The 26,704-nt window shown below is 35.8% G+C and overlaps 1 protein-coding gene across 1 annotated transcript in view; it reads left to right on the forward strand.

Moving 5' to 3' along the window:
• LOC108752200 (MOXD1 homolog 2) overlaps window positions 1-26,704 on the forward strand; it is a 233,638-nt gene that overhangs the window by 672 nt on the left and 206,262 nt on the right. The gene's annotated exons all lie outside the window — the stretch shown is intronic.

A 26,704-nucleotide genomic window follows, 5' to 3' on the forward strand; every position in this document is an offset into this window, starting at 1 on the left:
TTTTTTTTGTGAAAAAATTGTTTACGTCATTCTTTCGTAGAAATCGTTACAATTTTGGATCCGTTAGTACAAACAGACGAAGTTTCGTTTGATAAAAGTTGTTAGGATTCTTTGACGTGTTTGTCTCATTGTCAATAACCACGTGAAGTGTTATGAAACATGGTCGTTGCTCTAACAGATGATGAAATGTGGACAGTCATAGATAAAACACAAAGGCGGAACTTTGAATGCATTATCGACATTGATAATAACTTGATGATAACTCGATATAGCAATGGAAATGTGCTGGAAAAGAGATAATTACCCTTTGAACGGACCTTCCATTGTATCTTAACACAACATTGAAAAGTTTCCGCTTTAATAATGTCTAATTTTTTCGGGCTAATGCATTATTAAAAGTTGTTTAAAATATTTTTAATTTTTCCGTTAAAGAATTCTAAATTGTTATACTTTGAAAGAGCGCTTTGTAATAAACTTCAACATAATTATATAAAGAATATATAGTACTTTTCCCTCGATATTTTGTTTGGCGTAAGTAAGGGAGACTTTTCTATAGGAAATTATTAGTAATATTTTTGTTAAATAGATCTTCACAATCACGCACAATATTATTTTCATTTATGTTCAAATAAACAGTATGCTTGATGACTAATGATGGTATGGTGAAGCGCTAAAACTTACAAAAGAATTGTGCAAAGTCAACAAATCATTCTAACCATAAATTTAGAAGTCTATTATATCCTCTTTCCGAACAAAACTATCCCAGTGTCCATCGTTATCGGTTTCTAACGCTCGTCAAATAAATTTATGCCGATTTATTTTTATTTTCCACGGGGGAGGATGAAAAAAATGATCCTCAATTACCGTGAGAAATGCGAAAGTTAACCGCCGTCGCTCGGTATGGCGGTTTGATAGCAAATGGTTGAAGTTTCTGGTTGACCTAGCGAATAGCTGCGAGCACCGCGAGAGTCATTTCGCGAATAATGCTTCACGGTAATATTCGTAGATCGATGTTTATGCCGTGGCGCCTGTCACGCGCAGTCTGTCGCTCCGAGCTCGTACAATGCAGTGAAACGCGAAAGTGATCCCACGCCGCAAAAAAGGAAATAAAATCGTGCGATCGTAAAACACAAAAGCTCTCGATCATACGAAACACATCTGCGCGTATGTCACTCTGGTGCATATATAGACTCGTAGGAAACAAAAAAAAATGTGGAATCAAGTTTTCGGTTCCCAATTTCAAGTTCCCACTGAATCGCTGAGATTTAGTACCGTGTGACACACTAATCACTAATGTCTCATATACAAGCTGTCATTATCGCTGTACCTGTTCGCGACAGGTTTGTTTGATAAACACGAAGTCGATTTTTTTCATTCAGAACGCACAATTTACCGGCCACAAAATTATTGTTTAATCGTTAACATTCATTTCGCTGAATTTAATTGTCGGGACGTGCGATTAATGAGACTCGATTCCTGATTTCCTTAAATCAGAGAAAATCAACTAGAGAGTGATTAATATATTAATAATCATTTAAACAGAAATTTGCTAAAGTCAAAGTCACGTCGTGATCCTTAAATTTTTACATGTATACGAAATTTGTGCCGTCCAAATCAAGAATAATTCATTCTTCCGTTTTTTAATGTCGCAGTCAATTCGGACTTTCTGCCAATGAGATTGCAAATGTCGGGCTAAAAGCAACGTTCTGGCTCGATTCGCGGGTTTTCTATGAAATCTGACAATGACCGGCCTAATTCTAACGGCACGTCCCAGTTCTTTTTTTTTTCTTTTTTGTGAAAGTTTCCGAGTATAACGGCGTTGTCTCCACAGTCCGAGGCGGTGAATTTAAGAGCATTGTCGTGTCGTGCGGCCAAAACGAAAATAACAGAGGTTCGAACAGAAACCCTTTGCACTGTGTGTGCCCACTGTGGGAAATTTTTCTTTCTCTCTTAGAATCTTTTTGTCGGTGATGTCCATAAATCTTAATTCATCTAAGTCAACGGCCTTTTTCACTATTTAAATCTTATAGGGGAAAAGATATTAATTTTTCTATATACGATTTTTATATTTAAAACTTTTATGTCGAAATAAGAAAGTTAAACGAACTGTTCGATCAATTCGATGTACATTTCTTCGATTGAGAATATATTACATGTATTTTTTAGCAAAATGAAAAAATTACAGATTTTTTTATGTTATTATTGTATTTGAAAGTAACATAAAAAGTTTGACAGCGATTTGGTTAAAAAAAATTATTTTAGCAAGAAGTAGATGTCTTTGAAAAATAATTAAAACGAAACGAGTATCTTTTATTTAAATTATAAGATTGCATTGTTAGATATATTAAATATTGAATGTTTCATATGCATATAAAATTCATTTTTATATGGAAAGTATAAATTTCTATTTTTCAGTCACTTTTTGCGGAGACTGTATATCCCAATGCATCCTTAATATAGCATATCAATTTCAAATTACGTAACCATATATTCTAATCTTCCTAATACTCTAAATCCTGTTTTGCTCTAATGGGTCATGGTTTTTCAGCGTTGTAAAATTTGATTTTCTTGACATTGACCTGCAAAGTAGAAAGCGGATAAAGTATTGCGTTTGGGACGGATAATCCCACTGATCTCCTTAAAATATTAAACATTCTTAAAGACAGCATTAGAATATTAGAAATATCATGACAGCCTTACAAGGGTTAAGCTGGGATCTTTCCTAACCATAAAATAGACCTCAGAGTTCTTGACGGAATTACCTGAGCTGTTTTGTTGGTGGCATCTAGTAGCGATATAATACGAGCTAACGTCTCGTGAACGCGAATTTTAGTAGTTCGTAAATGCGTAATGTTACAAGTGACTTTATGAATATAGCTAAAAAATATGACGGTAGCAAGAATGACGAATGGTAAAAGCTCACTATGAATCACTCTTATATTGTAATCTTTGCGCTGTATGATATATGACGCGAGAGTGAAATATTTCGTCTCAGCTGTCGAGGCGAAATATCTTTTTCTGAATATGCGTGATGGAAAATCAGAATGCATGCAAAAAGTAATTCTTTAAATCTTCTGCAACGTCCTTTATCTTAATTCTTAATGTTTATGGCTAGATAAGATATTCAAGTCAAGTCATTAGAATAGGATTTAAAGGACTGTATGGATAAACCGCTCAAAAGTTAATGATAATTCCTTAAACGATATTTAGAAAAATACAACCGCTAAAGAATATTCCATTGAAATAATCCTCAGTAATACCTTCGTATCATTAGAGATTTTCGACGTCTTGTTGTTATTTGGTCGAAATTACTGCACTCGCGATACATTCGTATTTTGTAATTCATTAAGAAGACCAAACACAGATCGTTAAAATTTCCTTATTAATCCTATTTTAACGATGTTCGATTAGTACATTTGATAGCCGTTGTTAACTCGCTTTCGACTCTTCTTGCAAGAATATACCTCTAAAGGCGAACACTCTCGTGTGGAGCGATTGAATCGTTCTTGTGGCGATTATACAAAAAAAGGAGCAATCGATTCGATTCGTCTCTCTGATATCGGCGGCGATTTGTGACGTGCCGCACAATCGCATTTCCATAGGGTTGAGAAATGGGTCCTTTCGCGAAGTGCGAAAAGATTGTTGCGAGTGCGAGAGATAGCGGATAACGCTGGGTGATGTTTCACCCGGCTGTCCTACATCAGGATCTTTACCGGCTATCTCCTTTAAGCTCGCTCTTCTCGTGGAAGGTCCTCCGTGGTTCCGAGACCGTTTGCGTTTCCCGCACTTCCAACCCTCTCTTTCTCCTTCGTCACTCTCGCATGAAAATTATTCCCTCGTTCGCTTTCTGTCGGACGGAAAAAGCAATCTGTTAACGGATCTCGTTCTTCATCCCTGTACGAGAAACCGTCTCTTCAAATCTGCTTTTGCTCTTGGAGGGGGATTAGTAATATTAACATCCGTACATCGATACTTATTAATCTCGCTGCTTAAATTAAAAAAAAAAAAAAAAAAACATTAATGCAGTCTCATCGAAATTATCGTGATTCAAATTAATGTCGGCATATTATACTTTTCATCTGCCTTAATCCTTTTCATTGAACGCAATACGGTAACGATTTTATTTATCATAATTTATTGTATCTTTTCATATATCATATTTTAATTATTATTTATTAAAATTTTTATTAATATTAATGTTTACGGAATGCATATATATAATTATATAATTAAATATCCTTTATCAAGAACAATGAAGAATGATATCGGTTTATTAATGTAATGGAATCATGAAACGTTAAATGTAATTTAGGTGCGATGCGTTTTCTATATACATGTATATATGTATATATGCACGGGAATAAAATTATTATTTTATAAAATTCTAATGAATTACGAGCGTACGTTTGATAAAATTTGCGACGAATGCAGTGTTTGGAGTACGAAATTTTGAGGCCTTCTATTCTGTTACATGCGATAATAAGGTAGCGTGGCGTGTTAAATTAGTCACGCAGGCTGTAGCGCGCAATTTGCATTGAAATTGTAAAGATATCGGCAAGTAACGTACAGCATTTCATACAAGAATACTCATAGCTGGAAAAGCGTCTATGGATATAATTAATTCCTTTAAAAATAGTTATCGTGCAACTTGTAAATCGTCCACATCGATCTCTTACTTGCCGCCAGATTGACGCTTGTTACCTGCAATAATATCTTTATATTATATCAAGTATTTTGTATAATTGCGTCGAATTTCGGCTCTTTTAGAACGTAAAACATATTATGGTGTAACTCTGGAATCTCTGCCTCAACATTTAGAGTTTTTTTTTTATGTCTTAGCTCTAATCTGCTTATCGGAACGTTTTAAGACAAATATTGTACAATTTTAGAATTATCGATTTACAATTACGATTTAAATTTTCTGACATCAATATACGTTTACGATTATAGTCCTTTCCCGAAACAGTAAACATAATTCGACGAATTCGCTATATCGCTAGTAGAACGTCCTAAATCTTTCTTCAGAAAACGAGATAAGAGTACGATCAATAGAAGCCCGGATAGAAGACTTCTTAGTATGCATCATTTGTCGCGTTTATCTAATCCCAGGCGAATCAATGAGAGCGGATCGAACGAACATTCCCGTCTGCCTAAATTTACGGTCGGTCCTTGGCGTGCTTGGCCGCGTCTGTCCTTTATCTGCGTTAATCCGCGTGTGATTTCGCGGATCTTTCTCTCTCTCTCTCTCTCTCTTTCTCTGTCTCTCTTGACCGGAATCGCAGGCGACGTCTTAAATAGCCCAACAGATAAGATGGAGATCCGGCAAAGGCTGGCAAGCCTCGAGACAGTGTAAGACCTCTCTCTCTCGTCGACGGACGGACAGGCGAAGGAACGGACTCGCTCACGCGAATTCTCATTTCGCGAGTCGCCGCGATAGGATCTCGCTTCTGTGTATGTGAATTTCGCGTCCGTGGGCACGTATATCGATCACAGGTTTATTTTATGCCTCTATAAATTAAGCAGCGTTAACGTGTCCTGATACGACGATTTCCAAGAATACACCACGCTCTTTAGCATATCGCAACTTCATTTCCGCATGTGACGCGCGACCATGAGCTCGCGCGTCATATCCGCCTCAAAAAAGATTCATTAAAGGGCGAATATGCACTTTATATTCACCCGCGGCTGACGTAAACGAATCGGTTTAGCTGGTAGTCTCTTCCAGCATAATTTCCTACGTAAACTCATAGCCCGTTATGTCTCGCGGTAATTTGTAACATCTAATTTAAATTCAGTGGTTTTCTCGAGACTGATTATTTTTACGATAAGCATTTCCTGTACTATACATAATTTCTTTTCTACTCTACTTTATACTAGACTATTGTAGCATTCATGATGCCTTTCATGATTTTATTCCTATCGCGTAATTATAAAGCTCAATTATACAAAATCCGAGTTATACATGGCTGTGTTCAGTAGAGAAATTTATCAGTAGACATCGGATTTTTTATGCAGATAAAACAGGGAAATAAATATATGTACGAATATACAGAATTGGGAGAAGCGTTGCTTTTTCAATTATTTTTCCGTTACTTTTTATGATAAACAATTTGATAATGACATTGTAATTTTTTATAACTAAACTAACGCTAAGATTATGCTAAGGTCGACTTTTTTAACCTTAACACAACTGTAGCGTTTAATTATAAAAAATTGCAACGTCGTGTTTATTATAAACAGTAAACGGAAAAGTAACAGGGAAAAAAAATGCTTCTCTGCAAATATATACATGCAAATATGCACATGTATGCAAATATATACAATATGCACAAATAAATTATGGTTTTTTAGAATACCTTTCTTTAATAAGACAAATTTCTACTTTGATCTTACTTTCTAATCTACTTTTTTGCTATGTAAAAAAATGTTGCATAAGAATCCAGTGTCTACTGATTAGGAAACGTTCAGTGATTCTTTATTATAATTGGTTCTTGTCTTTAATTCTTCATTGGATCACACAGATGGATAATCGCTTCTTATTTTAAAACCGTGTTAAATAATGTCTTGAGATGCTAATACAGCCGTCTGATTGGTTCATGACATCTTAAGACTACTTTCTAAAAGTGAATCAGTGACTTCAATGCTACACTTACAATCATCAGCCGCGAATAATTTATTTTTACCGTTTATGATTTTCTGCAGATTCAATCTGCAGATATCACAATCTTTAAAAGCGAATCAGTATATTATTTCTGAAAAAAAAAAAACGTAAATATTTATTGATGATATTACATCAGTTATAAATTTAGCACTGGAGTCAGTAATAACAGTAATAATACACTGATTTATTCTTACAGAGTACTTAAGACAATCTTAAACATAAGAATCGACTATGAGTACCGGCCCAAGTGCAGGAACTAATTATACTAAAGTATATTACTGGGCTCTCACTGATCAGTCTATCAAAACATATCGCTTATTCTGTTTTATTCCACTCGGTCGGCACCCACGAGAGCCCCTGACACCCTTTCACTTCACAGGCAAATCACGCGTTTGTCATGTATTTCCGCTCGTGCTTATAAGTATGCATGCACACCAACTTTTTCTTAACATCCTGTCGCCTTGTGCAACACACCTTACCAAGCGTCGGAGTCTGAGAACATGAGATATCGTCACCTGCATTGTTCTCCAGTCGATCTGATTTTTCAGCGAGGCTTTTATCCGAGAAAAATCCGACTTTCTCATGAAATTTCAACATTTGGAAAGTTCGTTGACGTTTCCCAAGAGTACATCACGTATCTCGCGTGTGGAACTGCGGTAACGATTTATTTACTAACTAAATATTAGAAATAAAAAATATTTTATACAATCTCGTGGATGTAGGAAAAAAAGATAGAAATATTAAAACAAATATTTTGTCAACCATCAACTATCTTGTTTAAAAAATAAACTGAAAACTTCGTTCCTCAGACGTCTGGTGTCACGTAAGGACCACTTGTGAATTGGAATTTTTCTTTTCAGTCAATGTGTGTGAAGCCTTCGGGATACCTCGGATAGGATTGACTCGTGACGCAATAGTGGGCGTCAATTAATATCATTAGTCACTAAAGCTTGATAATACCAATTAGTGAAATCCAGGCGAACGCGGCGACCCTCGGTGTTTGACACCCTCTGCAAGCCCAATTATCCTAATCCGAAATGAACAACTACGCGCTGTCGTACTGCCAAACATTCGTTCGCACTGTAACAATTAACGATCGTCATTCTGACATTACTATACTAGTCCTCGTTAATTCCTCGTGCGCGACTCTTTATTTAAATTATCTGTCAGCGTCGGGTATAGCATAATAATTATGGCACGGGATGAATCCGACGTCAAAGGTCGAATAACTCGCTGCGGAAAATCATTGTTCGTTGCAACGCATGCGTTTCCATCGACATCCTGCGCGAAATGTCAAGCTAATCGAAGAGATAAGTGGGCGAGGATGATTGTGTCATATCTTTACAAAGATTGATTTATACCCCCTCCCTCCCCCCTCTCTCCCCTCCTCCCCTAGAGATATAAATTATTACTTTCTATTATATCGTATACATTATCGGTTTGTGCAATTGTGTATTTAATGAAGCTGGTCAAAGTAGGCAAATGTATTCATTATAAGATCATAATGCTACTATTATTATCTGAAATTTAAAGTTAACAATCTCAGAATATTCAATGTAATTAAATTTGACATGTTTGCCTTATCCGTTTGCTCCTTCACTTAATTATTATTCAATAACACAGCAATTCTATTCCTTTGTGTTCTCTAGCGTTTCGCTAAGACCATAGCAAAGCTCGTGAATTTCGATTGAGTTTGGATTGTTAAGGAGTAGTTAATAATTCGATTTGACAAAGTTGCTTATCCCTGTCCCTTGAATTTGTACTATCACTTCTCAGAATCCGTCTAATTAATAATCTTGCTTCGGAATTTCCCAATGCAATGCTCCTGAAGGAATCTCAGTAGACAATACATCTGAGCTAACATTATCAGAGAGATTTCTAGATTTTACACATTTATATAATTTATAGAATTATATAAGGAAGCATTTGTAAAAATCATTTATAGAAACACGCTAGAATTTATTAATGTAGTTTAATTTAATTTAATGTTTATTATATTTAGTATTAATAACATTTAAATCCTTAACGTTTTTATATTAAAATAACATTTCTTTCTGTGTTATACACTACTCCTTTGATCTCCTTACTAATCGCTTTCTCGATGATCATCCACGAGTCGCGTTCGCGCTTCGCCCACGTGGTGTCATCAAAGCGAAATTAATCGACCGATCAGAGGCTCCAGGCTGGAATGATCATTGAAGATAATGATAGCCGCGAGGAATGCTAATGTAGGGGGAAAATAAAACGAAGTCTGCCCTCGCGTTTTGTCACTCGGCGTATAATTTTGTCATGAAAAGTCCAATGAAAGATGGCGAAACGTCGAGAGGGGATGGGAAGAACGACGGGACTTGGTGGGCCGAGGTGTGCCGAGGCGCACTTACAAATTACGGAGAGAACGTAGTCGCCACCAGCCGCTGGAACGACCCGGTAATTTGGGAAGGGCGATGAGATTAAGCTGCTCCTCGAAAACCATCATTTCATCGTGACAAAGGTACGCATTACCCGCGATAGGTCGGCAATACGATGACAGGCGCATTCGCGCCTTTTGACTTGCTAATACTGAATCAGCCCTGCTCCCTCGTGCTTCTTAGCGCTTCATATTTTCGGATCTCTGCTTGATTATTACGAATGTGATCACATTACGCGTATCGATATCGATATCGATGAATTGTGACTGTAGGAACATATTTGTTTTTTAGATAGATGAATTTGAAATACTGAATTGGACGGCGTTCAATGATACGCAATTATGGTAGCAAAAATAGTAAATTAAGAGGTCGAAAATGTGATACGCTCTTGAATATTTTAAACTGGATTGTATATTTTTAGAACAGAGATTGTTCTAAAAATATACAATTTAATTTAATTAATTAATTTTTTATTGCTATTATGAAAGATGATGATTATTGAGATTTATATTAACCCTTTGCACTTCTATGTCGAGTGCGATTCGACATCAATTTCATTTACAGAAGCTATCGAGTCACACTCGACATTTTTAAACGGCTAGTTTAAATATGCATTATATTAAAAAAAAAAAAAAATATTCAAAGTGCAGTGTATATTAATTTAAAATTGATTTACGGGTTTTTCGCTTTTTGTTAAAACTGGATCGGAAATTCAGGGTTCTTTCTTCGAGGATGGACCTTACTAATCGACATAGTTCCTGAATTATATATCAGAGAAGCTCTATATCTCAGAGCTCTTTGTCGAGCAGATGGTGCGATCAATATCGTTGCCTGTCCTTTTCGACATTTCGAGACTAAGGTAGGAATCGTCATTTTGCCACAAGGAAAGTGTATTAGAGGTTCTCTTTGATTTGCTAATTTCCAACTGCCCGCGAGCAGAATTTGCTCTTTGATCTTTTGCGCGTATTAACGACGCGACGTGGGCGTTAAGCCGGTATTGCGACATCCTTGATTTTCGAGGCTTTGCTACCGAGATAGAAAAATGTACATAATTTTTGCTGTTGCTGGAAAAATAGATGTAGTTTGCTTACATTATGTAGACAATTAATCATATTCCAATGTCGATATTTAAGAGAATACGATCATTAAATATGAAATATTGCATTTATCACCACTCTATTCAATATTTTATTATTGATGTCTTGCAGCATTTATACATATTGCATTATTCATGTTGGTTTGAAATAATTGGAGGAACTTACGTTAAGAATATAAATCTACGAAAGGGTTACAATTATTTTGTAATAATTTAGAGATCTTTTTTTCAGATATATTACTAATTAGATATTTTTTAATAAGTAAACTATAATTTTATATCAAGATTCATACAAGAAAGAAAAGGGATAAAAGAATTATTACAAAATACGTGCATAATAACGTTCCAAGTTATATACTATAAAATAACATTCTTATCTCGTTTAAAAATTTGACACAATATAACACAATTATTTCATTACATTTTAAAATTGCATTGTGCAGTCTCTAATTTGCAAAACTGAACAAGCTAAGACGAACAATAAAATACAATAAGATCTGCTTCTAGTTCTGGTGATTGGATCCGTTTTCTTCGCAATCTTATTTTAAGAAAAGAACGAGACGTCGTTCTTTACTCGTAATGCTAAATATAAATCTAGAATTTCAGGGAAAATTGCGCGAAGAGAGATGAAGAGATAGAAATCACACAATTAATCGATTAATTCCTGTCGCTGCTTTGACTTGCTAATTCACGAATTTGATGCCGCGTTCGAGGTCGCGGAAAAGCGCGCGTTCGCTTTTGTCACGAGAAATTTTCATCGGCATCGTTATATTTCATACGTATTGTCCATTCCGTTCCGTCACGCTTCGCCGGAATCCGGCCATTCAAGCTTTTGTCGCGCGTTAAAATCCCGAAGTATGAACCGAAATGATTAATCGAGTATCGGTATATCGTTGCGCCGCGCCGCGCGGCGATCGATGTCGATATTGATGTAGATTTTTTCGCGTTCGCCCCGGTAAGCGGGAAATCAAATAAACGACGCTATCACCGCCCGACCCTCGTGGATAACGAAGTTTGTTTTATTTTCCCCTGGAAAACTTTGGTGTATCCTCGATCGCATTGCCGGATTGCACATTTTAGATAAACTAATTTTCGGCGACATTATGCGAAAAATTAACGTCTCACAATTTATCGCGTGAGAAAGAGTAATCTAATGTTTTACTTTTATCGGTACCTATCTTTCACGTCCACCTGGATGTAGCATGTTTAAATTTTGAAATAAAACCTCTCATTTTTTTTCACTTCAATTCCCCCTACCCTAAACAGGCAGCGACAGTTAATAAATGGCAGCGGAACTCGGAAAGTCCCGAGATTAGTATCATTTCTCGAAATAAATTTTTTTATTAAGCTCCAGCTATGATCCTATGAGCGAGCGGCGGGGAAATCGAAAGACGGACAGATATCCCGGCGTCATCTGCGTCGGATGACAAATGTTGATTGTTAAGAAATGGATGAGCGGCTTCATATATCATAGAGATAATTATATTACAGTGCTTCTGGCGAGTATTTTTAGGCGTCTAACATCGGTTGGTATCGCGTACACCATTGGTCCTCCCCTATCCATCACACCCCTCTCATTCGGCACTGCACACTTGTATCGCGCGAAGATAACAGAAATAGATCCTGTTACGAAGGGGTAAAACATTAAATTGTTCATCGTTTGTCCCTTCGGTCGTATTTGAACATTAAGAAGAAATGTGCAGCTGCATCTGCTGCGAATCGCTCGTCATACGCGCAAACAATAATCTGACTGTAATCCGTATAGAGAACTGTTTGAATTATTATTTCAGGGGTCGTACAACCCCGAGATATCCTTGTAGCGACAGATATTAAGAATTATAAATTAGAAAAAAATGAAGATTACTTTAATCCTGTACGGACAGAATTGTCTCTTGAAATTTACCCTAATATGGTAGTTGCGGTACAATACAATATTTACAAAATTTTTTACCCTGTACTCCAGTAAAATTAATCAAACTTATTATATATTTTATTGCAGTTTTATTAATAAATGTGAGAGAAATTTACATAAATATTTCTTTGAAATACAATGTTGACTCAGGACTATCATATTTTCGGAGCAAACTCTAAGAAAAAATTCTCTGCGTGTGCAAAATATTCGGAATAGCTGTTAAAAATTATACGGTTTTATTTTTTATCTGTTTTATTTTTCTTTTTAAATATTGAAATAAATTTCGCGGTTAAAATATTAATTACGGAGTTTTCTCGCTTTCACTTTTCTCAGTTTTATTATTTTAATCTTTACCATCTATTGCAAAAAATAGAATATATTTCATCATTAACGCATTTACCCACACTAATATAGTTTACACATTTATTATACGTACGTATTAATTTTGCCGAAATTATCTACTATCGATTATCTTCGAGTTTCGTACGCAATCTCTAGTCTGATCTATACATATATAGTATATCTATACATATATGTTCACAATTCCTCCATGTATATGCATTCATCAAATAAGATTGGTATATTGAACAAGTTCTCCTCTCTCACGATAATTAATTTACAGATCAGCTAATCTTAGAATTTAGTACATACAAGATATTCTATTTTGTGCACATTCGACCCTTTATAGCGCGATTTTAAATGAGCTTGCAAGAAGTAGAAATTAGTATCAAACGGCTTTTAACGAGAATAAGGAATAATCTGTGCATTTGGCGTTGAGAGAGAGAGAGAGAGAGAGAGAGAGGGGGGGGAAGAGAGAATTATTATGCAATTCTCTCATGCCTGCCGGTGCATTCGCGTGGTCGCGAGCAAATGGCAGCCTCATGAGCTCGAATTAATCCGCGGAGCTTGTGTTGTGACCATCAAAGAAGTCACTTAACGAAACCGTCAGAAGCATACGAATCGTTGTTTCGCTTGCACTATGATTTTAAGCGCCCTCGATGATGGGCTCCCGAGCACGTTCGAGTCTTTCCTTTCCTGAAAGCCCCCCCGAGTCTCGTAAAGACCCTTATTTTCACCTAGCATTAAATATTATTGCTTTCATGTGCCGTGAGAGTGACACTAAATTTTCGATGCTGCGATCTTACGATGTATTAAAGTGAAAAATTCGCCCAAAGAATTATACAATTTCCTACGTCGCTTTAATCGATTAAATAACAATCTTTATTATGTTATATAAAAATATATCGAGTCATTTTCATTGGCAAATATCTTTTTGGGGAAGCCTTCTCTTTAAAAAGTCTTCTCAATTTTTACTCAAACAATATTTATATACTCAATATTAAGAATTTTTATTTCAGATCGCATATGTGTGTGAGAAATCAATACTAGAAAAATGCTTACTACGATCGAAGCTGGATCTTCATTGCTTTAAATAATTCAATAATTAAATTATTAAATTGCTTGTCAATTTAATTCGCGATTACTAAAATAGTTTTAATTGCGCTTATAGTCCAGTTCTAAAAGACTACAATATGATAATATATATATGCAAGTACAATATATAGTATATATTATAATAATTCGAGATTGAATTATTTAAAGCAATGAAGATTCAGCTTCGACCGTAATTAGGCATTTTTCTAGTATTGACAGTATTTATGTACATATCACAAGATCGCGTATTCAAATTGTATAACAATTAAAATCTATAAATTAATATTTAATCATCAATTGTATAATTTATTAATTTTCACAACGATAATCATTAATTCTTTTAACGATTCATGGTGATCCGTTTCATAATGTTACAATGTCGATGTAACGTGTGATGCGAAAATTAGTCTTTAACCACTATAGATCACCACTTGATATGAGATGCCCGTCGATCGCGTTCGGATTCTCTCTTATCCTTCGTTGAAAACTTCCTTCACTCTACTCGCGCGGAGCTTAATGAGGAAACTTCGGAGGCGAAGTTATCGCCGCTTTAGTGTCACGTTCAAGAATAAGCTGATTCTTAGGGTCGTTGGTACTTTTCGAAGAAGTGCAGTCACTTTTTCATTATTCTTCGCTTCACTTACGATGCTCTCCTTCCTTTTTTTCCCTTATCATTTTATACAAATATAGGTAATAGTATATGTACATTATAGTTCTTAGTACAAGACATATTTATTTTACAGTACAGTGAAATATGTTATTTTATATTTGATAAATCATATAATCGATCACGGTGTGTACATGCTATTGGATAATATAAAATAATAAATGGAAAAGTTACATAATACGTATTATAGTTTTAATATTTCTACGTTATTAGCGTATAATATAAATATAAATATAATTAATTGTAAATAAGTATAATAAATGCTTAGTTTGAAAATATGTTTATCATAAAACGTGTCTTTTAAAGAAAACAAATTTGATAATCGCGCATTTCTGTTTTTTCGTTAGTAATGAAAATGTTACCAGACGCGCGTCTAAAAAATAATGTCCATGACGAATCTCGAAACATATCTCTTCTTTTATTTTGGTGCCGTAGCTTTTAATTATCTCACGTAGCGCGAATGACATTGCTGCACAAATTGAGAGTGAATGGACGAGGGCGAACCGAGAGAGAGAGAGAGAGAGAGAGAGAGAGAGAGAGAGAGAGAGAGAAGATTTGAGGATGCAGTCAGGTAAATAAATTTGTCGAAGTCCTCGTGTCGCGGCGGTCCGGTTATGGGAGGCATTCGAAGTATGCGGTGCAAATGGACGGAGGGTGAGCGCTTAAACATTCCGACAACCGTAATCGTGTTTAAATGAGAGTGCGATCTCAGATACAACTAATTGTCTTGACCTTTTTCTGGCTGTCATTCATCGCAAAATCTACCGAAACGGAAATCCATCTCTGATTAATGAGCTCACGACGGGTCGATGACATGTTATTTTCTGACATTGGGTTTTTACGATGGAATAATCAAATGTAGAATATATATACATATATATATGTATATATATAAATGGAATTATATAATCTGCATCCTATTATCCCAACTAACCTAAACAAGGGTAATTTCGAATGATAACATGACAGTTAACTTTATACTGTCAACTCTCAGTTGTAAACTTTCTGTAAACCTTCGTTTTCATTAACATTTAACTCTCCAATCTAAACTCGAACTCTGTCATATCCTAACTTCGAAATGTTGAACTTTAAACTCTTAAATCACATTTTGCAATTTCGCTCGCTATTATATTTACATTTACTACGTATGTATATAATTTGTATTTTTGTATATTATATTACATAGACAGATAGATATCTATAGAAGCATTTTAATGAGCAATAAAAAATTGGAATTACCTACTTCTCAGCGTTTATACCGATTACCTACTTCGACCGGATCCAATCCAAGAGCTATAAATGGGTTAATTGATGAGCTAAAAGCTAGCTCGACAATTAAACAGCTTTTAACCCACTCTCGTGTAGAAAGTACTTGAATTCCAGTGGCATTAAAAGAGGCGTCGCATCTTCGCGGCGTTCCTTCTTCCAGTCCGACAGAAGGTCTTTTTTCTTGAAAGGCGAGCATTGCATCTCACCAGTGCTACCGTGGGCCGACGTCTAATGATAGCGTGCCCGAGTTCTCTCTGGTGTATATAATCGACGACTCGCATATTCGCGCAACCGCGCGTAGAATTTCCGCCTGTTAGCCTCTCCATGTCGGCGGGCGTTTCCGCAAAAGTCAAGAGAAGCTCGAGCAAATCCGCTGGATCGCGCAGTAACATCCTCCGCGAGAGGATGTAGCATTTCCGACGCTTCGACGCGTTCGTTAATTCGAAGACGGTTGAAATCCCGTCGAGATCGTGCCGCAATTTCACTCGAAATTTGACGCATCTCCTTACCCTTTCAAAAACGGAAATCTCAATTATGCAATAATCTCAATTTATGGGTTAAGTTGCTTATTTTTAAACAAATATATATAATGAAGCTCGAAAGAATCTATCAGTGAAAAATGTAAAAAAAGCCCACGTCAGAGCCTACGTCAGCTATTCGGATGCACAAAAATTCTTTATTTTTCGTGAATGTAACAAAACAGATAAAATATACGTTTTAACCCTTCGATTCGAGTCCTTATCGATATAAAATATCAATCGAAATTACATAATTAACGCAAATTCCAAGTTGATGATTCCCAACAAATTAGTTCTTTCTTCTTTCTTCAAATGCCAAATTAGCAATGTAATGAATAGCCCAATGATTATCAAAATTATTACATTATACAATAATAATATAAAACTTACATAAAGTAAAATCAAAGTTATATGCATTGCGTCACTACACGTAGAATCATATCGCTTATCAGATTGTCAGATTTCCTGTGTAGTCATTCAAAAGAAACTCGAAAAATTAGAGAATTATTAAAATCATTTGTTTGAATTTTCTATTATATCCGTTTACATGTAAGCGTTTTCTTTCGGCTTCACGTAAAGGACTTGTGGTGTCGACAGTCAGAGATGTCAATGAGAGTCAAAATAATAAAGTCAAGTGTAGTTATTGAAATAAAAATAAAATTAAGAACAAGAGAGGGTAGTATCAACGTCACGATTCAATAAACAAATGCATATATAGTGGGTCCAAAGAATACGTATCATTCTGTAAATTCAAACTCTGTTTCTGTTGCTTTATATGAATCGCTTCCGAAATTAATCTTTTATCAAGTACTTTTTCTTCGACTAATATCTTGACATTTTCCCAATCAAAATCATGCTGATGACTGATTCTGTGTTCTGTCATTACGGAATGATGTGTAGTGTTTCAATTTATGTGATTTCTATGTCCATCTATGCGTGTCTTCAAACATCTTGCTTATTTTTATTTCTGTTACTTTCAATTTTATTAAAAGTAGGAGGTCGTCATTAAATTTATTAATATTATAAAAATTACTCATATTATACCGCCTTTTCTCTCTTTTTTCTCTAGATAGCAATGATATTGTACTCGTTCATGTACTTATATATAGATTCGTCACTCTTAAAAGATATTTTTTTACATATATATAATAAATAATTTTTGTGCTACCAAGAAAATTTAATATTCGAGATAATTTTAGAACGCTTGCATGTTAAAATTACCATGTCTCGCGGTTTCTGCCTCTCTATTTTGGAATTTATCACGTTATATAAGCAGAAGGATGACAATTAACACGAAAAGCACCCTCCAGTGTAAGTACCGTTTCGGAGTGAAGCTCCGTGTCTTTTGTGAGTCGACGGAGTTCGCTTGGGTTTCATGATCCTCGTAGGGAGTAATTAGATATGAGGATTGCAATCTTTGCCTTTCGTACCAGCGTTCTAATCTCTCTAGTTCTACAGGAAATTAAAGCAAATCTATTCTCTGTAAATATTATTAATTTTTATTAATTTGTGAACGTGAGAGGAACTCGTGCATTGTTTTGTTATTCGCTGAATCGTGATATCGCTTAGATAGGTTGGATTAAAATTCTTTTGCGAAGAAAACAGCGAGTATAGATAGTGGGATAGAGGAAAGCTTCTATTTTGCCGCTTTATTCTGTTACTATAGTGTCGAGAAGTAAGCCACTAACCAAAAATATGTACGGTAATTAAGTAATATGCTGTTCAAGTAATACTCGTTAATTCCTGTTAATACCTCCACCTTGTAGACCAAATTCTTGTGCGGTTTACACCTCAGCTGGTATAAATAGCTACATAAGCGTTTCTGTTGAATATAACGAGTTTGTAGTTAATGGAAATTACGAGCGCAAGTGTAGTCTTTTTACAGTAAGATTAATTACGAATTATCGATTTTCTGATTTTAACAAAGCTCACGATACTCGCTCAAAGTTGTAAATAAAAACGTCAAGAATAAGAATAGAAAATGTAACGCGAGTGAGTGAGGGGATTATGAGAACGTGGTTGCATAATTTTGTAAAGAAGTTTTCGCGGCACGCATTTGCGATTTCAACTTTCCTAGAATAACTAATGTTGGCATTTTTAGAATAGCCTGGAGACTGGAGTATAATTAGCCTTAACTTACAAAATCTCGCCACACCGAGTGAGCTTTTAAGGCGCGTAATCGACATTAAAGGGTTTAAAAGTTTCGCGGACATTTTCCGAGCTTTTATTCCAGGCGTAAAGCGAAAACATAATTTAGATCGAATTTCAGGAGCGTTTTAGAGCAATTATCCTGCATATATTGATCATCAACGCCTCATTTAACACAGAAACACTCTTTTAGCTTTTAATTTTTCTAAAGTTTACATTGTTCAGATTCATAATTCATTCTTTATTGTGTAAAATATTCACTTTATACCGGAGATTTATTGGAAGTGTATATCATCCTGCTAATTAAAAAAAGAATATTACCACATACAAAATTATGATAAAATTGTAAAGTATATTAAAGGCTTGATGTCTCATTTACACACATCATCAGCAGTGTATGTTATTAAGTCTCATACTTCTCTATATAAAGAAAGGACGATTTTGCTGAAGTATCTAAAAAATTTAGTTAGAAGAAAGTAATTTTTTTGTATCAATAAATCAAAATAATTACGTAGAAATCTCAAATGATTAGCAATACTGCAAAAAGATTTTACATTCTAACATAAGTTTGAGCGTTCAACAGAATTTTTTTCAGATCTATATCTAGCTACATTCTAAATTTCTTGCAGTGAAACTCTCGCTTCAAGAGAATGAAAATACAATCACCCTAAAACATTTTACTTTTTGAAAAAGTAGTGACAATTTTCACTTCGAAGGAATGAAATTTCACTCTAAGAAAAGTGAGCTTTGTCTCCTTTGAAGTGAAAATTCCCTCTAAAAAAATGAAAATTGTCACTCTTTTTCAAGAAGTGAAGGGTGGTTGTATTTTCATTTTCTTGAAATGAGATTTTACTGCAAGAAATTTAGAGTGTAACTTTGTAAACTCTTCAGAGCAAAATCATCTTTTCTGTATATATATATAATCACGGTATCTTTAGCATATATAAATGTCAGTTCTGCAAAAAATTATGGAGCATTCTCGATGAGATCCGTTATTATCGGTAAATTGTAAAAAAAAATCTAGATGAGTAAATATAGGAAGAATTAATGCGTGGCGTCCGCGTTCAAACGCAATTAAAGCGGTATCTCAGCATCTCGCCTAACGAAGGCACTCCCGATGCGAACCTAATCTCCACCTCGTCCGCAACTATGCCATTGACGCGACCGGAAGGCTGGTATATAGATCGCTTTCATCGCTCCCTTTCGCTTTCCGCTCGTGCGCGCGCGAGCCACCTTCGCTATTTCGCCTTCGCCTTCGTTCTCGTCCGTTAAATCTATCAGCTTGTGCTTCTCTCTCTCTCTCTCTCTCTCTCTCACCGCTCTCTTTCTTTTTTTACTCCCGAGCACGCTCGTTGTGAAACACTTAACGCGATAATGCAGTTAAACACGTGGGCGTGGGGGATACCGATTCGCGCGCATCGTTGCGCTTTCTTCGATTGCATTACGTTTCATATCTCGGGGCTACGATACTCATCAGTGATGTTGAAACATTGCCTGCGATTGAAGAAAGCGATACGATATATTTAGCAGAAAGAAATATCGGTATATGAATATTCAATTTCTCTTTACGATGACATTTGTGTGCCAACTTTTCTCGGTGGTGTTTCATTCAAGAATAAATAAGCTTTTTTTGTGTTTATTTTTTGTCATTTACTTTTCAATATTGTACAAAATATGCGAAAAATGGTTTTCGACCACTTTTGCTGAAATATATTTCTCTTTCCCTCCCTTTCTTTTCTACACGACGAATATTCGGAGAGGGTCTTGAACGAGGGAGAGAGGAGCGGATATTTCCGTTTCCGCTTCGCTCGCGCGTCTCCCTCTTAGAATTCCCTGCATCTGCGAGCCTCTCGAACTTCAGGGCTGGGCGCGAAGACCTCATCGACCACGGAATACGAGTGTGCGAATTTCATGCTTTTGTCTGGCGGTAGTAGGCGATTCGTTTTCGGCGGTAACGGGGTAACGCGATTTTCTCTCGTCGCACGCGAGCGACCGAGAGTGGCCACGTTCGCACCGAGTTCGGATGCCATAAATACGCGGACGTGCACAGGGAACCAACGGCATGTGCCAGGAGATGCCGGCCGTTTAACCTCGAGATCGATGCGCCCGTAGCGAAACGCTGCAGTCTGCGCGACGCCTTTACTGAAACCGAAAATACCGACTGACTTCTTGCAGCTGACGAATTAATCCGCTAGACAAATCGAAACTCATCGGTATGACGATGGATTTTTCGATTGATTTAATAATCGATTTGTTTTAAAAATAAAAGCGTCTCATAAATACGGTTCATAAACCATAATTTAAAAGTTTTTCATTTTAATTAAAGTTCCACAGTTTTACTTTTTATTTGAGGCTTCATTGAGACGCTGAAGTAAATATTAAAAAATTATAATGAGCATTAAACTTTGATTTATATTATACATAAATGAATTTTTATTACGTAATGAAGTTCATCATCCAGAATAGAAATTATTGTTAAAATTAGATTTAGAAAATCTGGAACATTCTTTTACATTATACTGCGAAATCTATTTGTTGAATCAATTAATTTCTTGCTTGGATATGGACGAAAAAACAAATCCTTGGTTGATGCAATAAAATAATTTAGTTGGAACAAAGCATATTTTGGTTATTACGATAAATCATGACATTTGATAAAGTTGTTTATGAAAAACAAATAAAATGTTACAATAATAATATGTAGTAATAATAATAATAATGTTACAATAATATAAAAGTTTAATTATAAATAGTTAAATCATAAACAAAAACAAACGTTTCGTACTCGATCGGGTCATTTTCAATGTTAACAAAATTCGGATATGAACTTACTTACAAATATAAAATATATATAAATAAAAGGAACATATAAATTAAAAGGTCTGTAGTATTTTAAAAAATTAATAATGTCTCTAAAACCTAGAGTCTCTAAAATTATCGCAATATATAAATGCGTGTTGGTCCCTCCAGTATTTGGTAAATTATGATATACAATCTTCATTTCATATTCTTGATTAATAAAACCAGCAGAAAAAGTAGTCGTTTTAATAAAATTGTATATCGAAGCAAACTTGCAATTAAAAATGAAAGTGTGTGTTTCTTAACGAGAGACAGTATCAAAACAATATTTCGCTCGTAAATGATAATTCTCTCGAATATCGAATATCGATATCATGTTGCCATCGCTAACCGAAAGAGTTTTAGTACTCGAAGGAACTCGATCTTGGAGAACTAAATAAATCTTCCTCTACCTTCTCCTTCTCCTTTTCTCGCTATGGAGAAATAGTGGTCGCCGGATGCGATGGGATACGTTTACAAGCTTGCAAAGTGGCCGGGATGTCGAACGCCATCGCCTGCCGGGCTCTCGTTTATAACAACGTAAGACATCACAGACGGGGTAACGATCGCGGTGGTGGCCGGCAGTAAAATCGTGCGGCTCTTCTCCCGCGCTGCTAATTCTACGTGGATGTCACCGGTTAAATAATCGATCAGGCATCTCATGCAGAAGCGACGGGGCAGCGGCAACGAAGAACGGTGGCTCGGAATCTGGCACACTCATATTCTGACGCGTGATTTTAGTGCGCGAGGATCGCTCGTGGGACATTCGAAATTAATGGTCCATTTTACGTGCGCATCGGATGACTACCCGGAGATATCCATGCACTTAAACCGCGCCGCCAACATTCGTAGATAGCCCTATCAAAAAGTCACTTTCGTGAGAATGGCGATTGCCCGTGGCAACCGCTTACCGTGGATCTTCGCGCGGGAGGGAATAAAAAAGGCTACCTGACTTGAGATTTATATGAAACGAGAAACAGAATTCATATCTCCAAGTCCGGGACTGGAGTTTTCCGTCGAATTTCTTTCTTTTTTTTTTCTTCTTTTTATTTTCTTTTTTTTTCCTTCATTTTTCAACGGAAGATTAACTTTAAAATTCACTGTTGAACTTTTTATCATTAATCTTTCAGCACGTGCAGAAATGGAGTTTCGACTTCTGCGAACTTAACGTATCTATAAGTTGCTTGAAGTTGCTGACGTCAAAATTACGAAAGAATTCAGAATGGTGAATCTAATATCCAAGAACTGCTCTTGTTTGCATGAGCCTCGTACAAGAGAGCGGTGCTGAGTTAGATGGAACGAGCGTAACTTGGCTCATGCATAGCTCACTGCAATCTGTAATATTTCCCCAGCTCTCTCCACTTAAGGGAACACTGTGATGCTCTCGACGAGGAGATCCCTCTTTTCAGTTAATTAGAGATCGTTCCTTAGCATCGCGAGTTATTCCGCCAACTTTATTCCGCGTAGCGTAACCATACTGCCCTACTTTGCAAACGACTACTGCATCGCTCCAAATTGCCGGGCTTCGCTTTTGTTCAGCCTGTTAGCGGTATAAGTATATAGACGTCTTCTGGTACTTCGGATACGAGGAGGAGGAAGACGAAGAAGAAGAAGACGACGACGACGACGACAACGACGACAACGACAATGACTATCCGTGCGAGACGTAAACCGCCGGGAGGAAGAGAGTGCCTCCGTTCGCGCCACGTCGGGATGCCATAAATACGAGGTGGAGAGGACGACGTGGTCGGGGGGGGGGGGTTGAACACTGAACACCGAGAGCAGCTCGACGCTCCCACGTGCTATTGCCGTCGCGATCGTCCGTGGGCGCGTGGGCGGATGCCAGCTTGCACGACACGACGTAGAACGCGAGATGGGTAATAAGAAGAGTACGAGCAACGCGCGCGATACAAGGCTTGCTGGACGAGCGTGTCTACATACGCGTCGCCTCGTCTCGCCTCGCCTCGTTCTCCTCGTCCGGAGCTCTTCCTTGCACGCGTGTCCCCGATTCCCTCGGGTGGCTTCTGCAATACGTCTTGGAATCTTTCTTCCTCCGAGACGACACTGTAAGTCCGAGATCCGGAAAACTTTTAAATACTTTCCACTAGAATGAGATTTCGTTTAGAATTTTTCGAGCAATTTTGGAAATTTCTCGAGGAAAGGTGGCATTTGGATGAAAAAGTAAATATCGTAAATATTTAATATTTTCTTCCGTTGTTTTTTTTTAAATCGAAGACTCACAGACTCTTTTATAACATCGGGGTACAACATCAGGAATTCAAGACACAGAAATAACGCAAAGTTATATATTCGTGTTAATCTGTTTAACTATGTTTTCCCGTTATAAATTGATAAACTCATCTAGCTTACAATGAGCGTTTTCATATGTCTTCATTTTCGCGTTTTATTGACTTTTCGAAATACAGAAATATGTAAAGAGGTTACGCTAATTCAGTTTGCAACGAGAATTCATGAAATATGAAAAGGTCGTCAAGTAGAAAATAAGGTTAGTTATGTAATAATGTTTATACGAGCTGTTCGTGCTATTTTTGTGTCCTCAATTAGTTCCTGAAGTTATGAAACAGCCCGTGTGACCCGAGAACTATTTATTTATATCGTCGTGAATTTCGATTCTCGGCGGAACCCGTCAATGACTAAACACAGGTAAAATCGTACTTCGGATTTTTACCACATGCAACGTAGATGCAATCAAAAACGCCCTAAGGACATTCGTACGCATTGTAGTCTCACGCGCTACCCTTCAACCTTAATCGCAGCAAAGAACGCACGTGATCACGGTTGCGTGCGGGCTTAATTAATAACGCCGGCTGCGACGGGCCTTGTTTATTTGCATCTTATCGACGCCGATGACAGAGATACGAGTGCATCATCGATCACTGTCCGCCGGCGTGAGCGAAACATAATCGGTCGTACTGTGAAAGATACCTGCACCGCGTGTGTCACTCGGCGGGTTCGGCTTTGCACCAGGCTGTCCCGAATTTCCGGATGCCATCGGCGCGCACAACGAAGAAGGATCACCGGAACAGTCGGATGCATTCGTATCTCGACCGCTACAGGCGACTGAGTTTAGATTTCCACTGCGTATCATCTCGACGAATGATCTCGGAACGACGCCGCGACGGGTGACATGCAACGCGCATGGCTTCCGTTATCATTAAATCGGTTTTCCTATATACACACACACACACACACACAGAAAAATTTATACTGTACGCAAGTAATAATGACTTCGAAGTATTTGAAAAGTTCATATATCAGCAAATCTATTATAAGTTCATCACAAGTATCCGATTTATTCAAAATATATTCTGAATTCTAGAAAATGTAATACTTCTCAATCAGGAATATTAAATTAAATTAAAAATTCGATTTGCTTAAGAAGAATTCTTCTTTCGCTTGCACCAACTATCATATTTTACTTGTAATGAAAAAATTACGGTTATATCTTAACGAAAAAAATAATTTTTTTTTATTATTATATTTATAGTTTCAATTTATCTCTTTTTCTGTTTTACATACTTATATTTTGTCTTATTAACTACAATTAATTATTGAAAACCGTATCGCATTGTCGGCAAGATTTGTACCTATCGATCCTTAGAACTGTAAAGCTAATACATTTACGCTGAGCTAATCGCACGATTATGATCGAGTCATTGCCAAAATCTCTGCTGACAGTTTCATGTTATTAATATTTGAGGAGGTTACATGGAAACGAAATAATTTCTTGATATTTATTAATTCAACATAATTATGATAAATATTATATGAAAAAAAAACATCATTATGGAACAATATAAAAGTCATGCTTACAATTTGATCTCAAAATAAATATTTATTTCAATTGAAAATATGAATTACTTTAAACAAGAAAAAATTTCTTGTTTCTAAACTTTATTTCGCTTTTCCTAAATCTGTTGTATAGAATTAGAAAAAATATACCAAATTTTTCTGACCAAATAAATAATTTTCGTACTTCAATATATTATTAAATATTCAGGTTAATCTAATCTGACTTTTTTTCGGCAAATCTTTATAATATACTTCAAAAGAGAATAAATTCTTATTTTGAGGATATGACATTGAGTATTTTTAAAACTTGGAATGAATATATGTATTTTAAGACTACTAGCGAGAAAATATTCTTTATTGAAAGTAACCGTTACTTAAAAGAAGAAAAATAAAATGAATAATTGCTTTTCTTGGCAATAGAATGATATTTTTCTGTGTGCACTGTTGGAAAATTTGTATCGAATATAACACATTTATACGTACCAAAAGGTCCACTCAAATTTTTGTGTTTATTTAGTATAAGATGAATATGTTAGAAATCAACATAGATATTGTATAAAATAAATGATCCCAAAAAAGATAAAGTTGTGAACAAACTGTGAAAGTATATATTTTTAAATATAATTAACATTTATAATATGTTAAATTGACAGAAGTATTTTATTTTTATTCATCTTAGAATTTATGCTTTATAACACATTATTTTTATGTACTCGATCACTTACTCAGAAATTGTATCATTTTAACACTTAAGTTTTCTTAGACTCAGTTTCACAATTCATGGTTAACCCTTAACCGCGAGGTTTAACTAATTCCTAATCTTTTTTTAATGCTAGAATTGGAAAAAGATGAGAAATAAGTTAAACCCCGATTAAGAGTTAACCATGAGTTGTGAAACTGAGAACCTAAGAAACGTTGAATATCAATTTAATACAAAATATTTAAATAACATATTACATTATGTTAAACTAACACTCGAATACGTTAAAAAGAATGTTAGTGGACCGTTTCTAACACAAATATATAATGATTTTACCGTAATAGCACTAATCGATATATTCTCTTGATAAGAGAAAAAGTTGTCTTTTAATTGACGTTATTGTTATTGTTTACAAGCATATAGAGTTTCTTTCACCAATCTTTGATTTTTTTTAAGTTAATCGATGATTAACTCCAAGAAGTGCCCATAACAGTTTAGTCAGAACTCTCTCTTCCTCTTCTGAGATAAACTGTGTTCGGTTCTCACATTGGCAATCGTGATGATTGAGTTAACCATCGATTAGCGTTAATCGGAGTTGGCGAAAGAGGTCCTTAGGTTGCGAGTTAATCACTCCCAACCAACGCGAACGTCTCGTTCAGCGAGACAGATAAGCCTGACTGAGACAATTGAAAAGCACAGGCAATAGGAATAAGGAATAATAGATTTCAACCTATCCGTGTATTCTGGTACTCTGATACTCGTATGATTTCTGATAGATTGAAATTTGTTATTCCTATTGCCTGTGCTTCTTAGTTATTGCTGTTTCTCCGACTTTAAAAAACAAAAAAGATTAAAACAATACCCAAGGAATGCATAAAAATCAACAAAAAATCAAAATGACTTTACTTTCATTCTTAACGTCAGTAAATAGTCAAATTTTGTAACCAAAACTCATCATTTTGACTTTTATGACTTTCTCTTGACTTTTTCTTGATTTGTGTGTGTTCGTTAGGCAGAGCTCTAGCGTCTTCTTTTCAGTTTCTCTCTATTTCGTGAAATGATGGAGAGGGGAAAGCGTTTAACTTGCCTAAGTTTTGAACAAGCTTGGTTTATATGAATTATCGAGCATTCGATTACGAAAAATATTCGATATGTCTATCAATTGTATATTGCTTTTTTATCTTTTAGAACACCCAGAGAAAGGTTTCTTCAATATATATATATATATATATATTTTCTT

The sequence above is a fragment of the Trachymyrmex septentrionalis genome, unplaced genomic scaffold (assembly GCF_001594115.1).
Source record: "Trachymyrmex septentrionalis isolate Tsep2-gDNA-1 unplaced genomic scaffold, Tsep1.0 scaffold59, whole genome shotgun sequence".
NCBI classification, from domain to species: domain Eukaryota; kingdom Metazoa; phylum Arthropoda; class Insecta; order Hymenoptera; family Formicidae; genus Trachymyrmex; species Trachymyrmex septentrionalis.